Source organism: Loxodonta africana, chromosome 3 (assembly GCF_030014295.1).
Source record: "Loxodonta africana isolate mLoxAfr1 chromosome 3, mLoxAfr1.hap2, whole genome shotgun sequence".
NCBI classification, from domain to species: Eukaryota; Metazoa; Chordata; class Mammalia; order Proboscidea; family Elephantidae; genus Loxodonta; species Loxodonta africana.
Window position 1 is genome coordinate 161,825,435 of NC_087344.1, and position 5,036 is coordinate 161,830,470.

Consider the following 5,036-nt stretch of genomic DNA (forward strand, 5'->3'; position numbering starts at 1 on the left):
TGAACATTCTCATTATTTCCATTCTGGTTAACTTTCTCATCTTTGTTTTAAGGTAGTGGTTGATTGTTTGGTCTAATATAGATGATTTTTTAAAGGAGCACAGTACTCATGGGTGATAGTCTTTATTTTGTAAGCCAATGTGTTGTTTAGCTAAAAGGTGACTTCAGGGGCTAGTTTTGGTTCAAGGTGTAAAGAGTACCTACCTCAGGGCAATAGTCGGGGAGTCCTCTAGTCTCATAGGTTTACTTTTAATGGTTTTATTTAACAAACACTTATGTAGCAGTTGCTAAGCACTTTTAGAAAGACACTTGTTGAATCTCGCAACAGTCAATAAGGTAGCTACCATAATGTGGGTTATGGAGTGAATTGTGTCTCTCAAAAAGAAGTCCTAACTCATGGTACCTATAAGAGAGACCTTGTTTGGAAAAAGGGTCTTTGAAAATGTTATCGGTTAACATTAGGTCATACTGGAGTAGGGTGGATCCTAATCCAATCTGAACAGAGTCTTCATAAAAGAGAGACACACAGGGAAGAACGCCATGAGATGATAGAGTTGTGCAGGTAGCTGCAAGCCAAAGAATGCTTGGGGCTACCAGAAGCTGGGAGAGGCAACTAAGGATCTTCCCCTAGAGCCTTCAGAGGGCGCATGGCCCAGCCGACACATTGATTTGGACTCCTAGTCTCCAGACTGTGAGATGACAAATTTCTTTTCTTATAAGCCACCCAGTTTGTGTTACTCTGTTATGACAGCCCTAGTGAAACAGATAGGTTTAACTGTGCAGGCTGAACAAAAGAGCTGTTACAAGATTACCATCTGGAAGTTGGGTAAACAGGAACCACACCCTGTCAACGTGAGATAAGGTGTTTTTCTAGTCCCTTCCCCCTTTACAGGCTCCTGCATGCGCAGATAAACAAAGTGTGACAGCTGTTTAACCTTCCTTAGTCCTCTGAAGATGGTGATGTAGCGCCAAAGATCAGTGCACTTGCGCTATATCCCATAGTAAGTGATGCCAAGGGCTGCTGAGAGGAGTCCATTTGAGTATCACTGGGTTCCATCTTCGATTCCAGATGCACACACAACCTAATTAACATACACAGCCATTCTGAGATGTATCCGCCTCTTGAGAGAAGCCCACTAAATACTCATTACTCTATTGTCTCCACCGAATCCATGTAAGCCCTAGCTTTGCTTCCCTTTTCAAGTCAGCCTTTTGGAGAGGCTTAGATCCCCTCTGACTTCTTTTGCTTGACTCAAGCAAAATAAAGCTTGCCGAAGATAAAGTTTGTCTTTCACATGTATTCTTACTTGGGAAAAGACAAGGACCCTTTGTGTCAGATTGGAGATTGTTAATACTAGGAGACGGATACAATGCCTATTTTATAAATGAGAAAACAGAGAAACACAGAGAGGTCCAGTAACTGGTCCAAGGTCACAGAGCTTGTAACTGACAGAAGGCAGAGTTTGAACCCAGCAATGTGGTCAAAGATTCCTGGCTCTTAACTACTATGTTAAACTGCCAGTTAAACACTTGACTACTAGCTGAAAAGTTGGCAGTTGAACCCACCCAGAAGTACCTCTGAGGAAAGGTCTGGCAGTCTGCTTCCGAAAGGTCACAGACTTGAAAACCTTAGGAGCAGTTCTACTCTGCACACACAGGGTTGCCATGAATTGGACTCGACAGCAACTAACAGCAGTATAACAGTCATTAACGCTAAATGTCTTGTACAGAAGAGTCCATTTTCAAGTCTTTCGCCCTCACCAGCCTATGAGTTGTGTGAGGCCTGGAATTCAGTGCCAAACGCACAGTGTGTGCTTTGCTCCAAAAGCTTCTGGGAGCAACACAGGCTGTGTACAGTCCTGCCTTGAGTCAAGGAGGATCATATGTCAGCTAGTAACATTCTCCTGGCACCAAGAAGCGGGCTTAAAATGGGAGTGAAGGGGCAGCAGCCTCAGGTTAGGGTCAGCAAGGGTACCTGGTGGGGAGGACGGTGCTTCCCATCTTGTGCTGACTTGGCTGGCTCCTCTCTGCTGTCCTCTCCCTGCTCCCATTCACGGGCTCAGTCCCAACCCCAACCTGGATAGAGGGAGAACATGGGCTCCTGCTGGTCTTGCCCTGTCCATGTGCCTCAGTCCCAGGCATTAAAGTCTTACCAGACAACATGTTGTCCTGCAAAGAGCACCAGGTATCACACCACCCTGGGCCAGTGCTTACTATCTGTTATGGACTGAATTGTGTCCCATCCAAAATATGAGTTGGAATCTTAACTCCTATACCTGTGGATGTAATCCTGTAGTACTTGTAGGTGTAATAGGGTTTTTTTTTTTTTTTGGTTATACTAATGGAGCCATAAAAAAAAAAAAAAAAACCTATTGCCTTTGAGTTGATTCCAACTCACTGTGACCCTATAGGACAGAGCTGAACTGCCCCATAGAGTTTCCAAGGAGTTCTGGTGGATTCAAACTGCCGACCTTTTGGTTAGCAGCTGTAGCACTTAACCACTATGCCACCAGGGTTTCCAATGAGGCCATAGCAGGGTAGAATGTCCTGAACCCAATCACTGCTGAGACTTGCACCGCTTTTTATCCACACAACTATCTCCCAGGAGTGACCCCTGGTTGTGGGTCACACTGTCCCTCGCCTGCTCTTGCTCAGGCCCCTCTGTACTCAGCATCCTGTCTCTAGGCCTTTTCTGTTTTCTCCTCCAGCAAGTTTTCTGCTGTGTTCTCTGAGTTCCAGGGTACCACCTAGGGAGGGGTACCACTCCTCTTGGTGCCACTTTTATCTGCCTTACATATTCAAGTTCTACATAAGAATTCAGTTAAAGGGAAAAAAGCCTCTTCCCCCCCCTCGCCAAAAAAAAACCAACAAGTTTGAAAATCATCATTTTAGACCTTTCTGAAACCCTGAGTCTATTCCTGTATCCCTCTAGCATCAGAGTTTTGTTTGCTCAGATGCAGTTTTCCATCCTTTAATACTTACTTAGTACCTACCCTAGGCAAGCACTGGCTGGGTCCTTGGAATACCAGATGAGGAAACACAGTCCTTCCTCAAGACACTCATAAGCTAGAAGCAAAACCAAAAAATATCCAAACCTGTTGCCATCGAGTCAGCTCAACTCACAGTGACCCTATCGGACAGAGTAGAACTGCCCAACTGGTTTTCCAAGGATGGTGAATTCGAGCTGCCCACCTTTTGGTTCGCAGTCCAATGCTTAAGTACTTCACCACCAGGGCTCCACTGAGCTAGAATAAAAAAAAAAAACACACAAAAAACTGAATCCGTTGCCGTCAATCATAGCAGTCCTGTAGGACAGAGTGGAACTGCCCCATAGGGTTTCCTAGGGGCGCCTGGTGGATTCAAACCGCTGACCTTTTGATTAGCAGCTGTAGCTCTTAACCACAGTACCACCAGGGTTTCCAAGCTAGAATAGCGCTCCTCACGTCTAAGGTTCATGCACAACACCTAGGAATCTTACTAAAAGCCAGATTTTGATTCTGTGGATCTAGGTTAGGGCCTGAAGTTCTGCGTTTCTAACAAGGTCTCAGGGCTGGTTTTATAGCGCTAATTCTCAGATTGTAGGAGGCCTGGTTGCACACTGGTTAAGTGCTCAGCAGTGAACCAAAAGGTCAGTGGTTGGAATCCACCGGCCCTCTGTGGTAGAAAGATGTGCCAGTCTGCTCCTGTAAAGATTTACAGCTTTGGAAACCACATAGGGCAGCTCTTCTCTGCTGTATAGGGTAGCTATGAGTCGGAATCAGCTCCATGGCAACGGGTTTTTTGGTTTCTCAAATTATAATCACCCAGGGCCATTTAAACATCCCAATGTCCAAACCATGATGAAATCAGAATCTCTCCTGGAGGGACCCAAGCACGTGTAACTTTTAAATATCTTTAGTGATTCCAAGTGGGCAGTGATGATTCAGTGGTAGAATTCTCACCTTCCATGCAGAAGTCCCATTGCCATCAAGTCAATTCCAACCCATAGGACCCTATAGGACAGCGTAGAACTGCCCCATAGGGTTTCCAAGGAACTGCTGATGAATTTGAACTGCCACCTTTTGGTTAGCCACTGCCCCACCAGGGGACCCCATGCAGGGGACCCGGGTTCAATTCCTAGCCAATGCACCTCATGTGTAGTCGTCAGTGGAGGCTTTCATGTTGCTATGATGTTAGAAAGTTTCAGTGGAGCTCCTAGGCTAAGATAGACTAGGAAGAAAGGCCTGGCAATCTACGTCTGAAAAACAGCCATTGAAAACCCTATGGATCACAATGGTCCAATCCGTAACCTATCATGGGGCTGGCGCAGGGCTGGACAGCATTTCTCTTGTTGTGCATGGGTGGCCACAAGTTGGTGATTGACTCGACAGCACCTAACCATAAGCAGTAATCCCAATATATAGCCAAGATTAAGAACCACTGATCTATAGGGAGAGACAGACTGTATTAGTTTTGTATGGCTGCTGTAATAAACAGCCACAAACTTAGTGGCTTAAAACGACATAAACTTACCATCTTATAGTTCTGGAGGTCAGAAGTCCAAAACCGATCTCAGTAGGCTAAAAGCAAGGTGTCGACAGGGCTGCATTCCTCTCCGAAGGATCTAAGGGAGTATTAGTGTTCTAGCCTTTGCCAGCTTCTAGAGTTGCCACATGCCTACGAGTCTTTCCCACATTGCATCACTCTGACTGACTGTCCTGCCTCCCCCTTTCGTTTATAAAGACCCTTGTGATTACATTGAATCCGCCCAGATAATCCAGGATCATCTCCCCATCTCAAAGTCAGTGATTAGCAACCTTAATTCTATCTGCTACGTTAATTCCCCTTTGCCAAGTAGCATAACATATTCACAAATTCTGGGTATTGGGACATGGACATCTTTGGTGGGGGCATGATTCTGCACTGAACAAGATTAAGTAGCACAGTGTGGTTTTGCCTTGAGGGAAATGTGCACAGGTGGGGCTTCCTACCCAACCTTGGAAAAGGAGGTGGGGGGGGCGGTCAGGAAGGACTTTCTGGAGGATGCAGTGGTGAGCT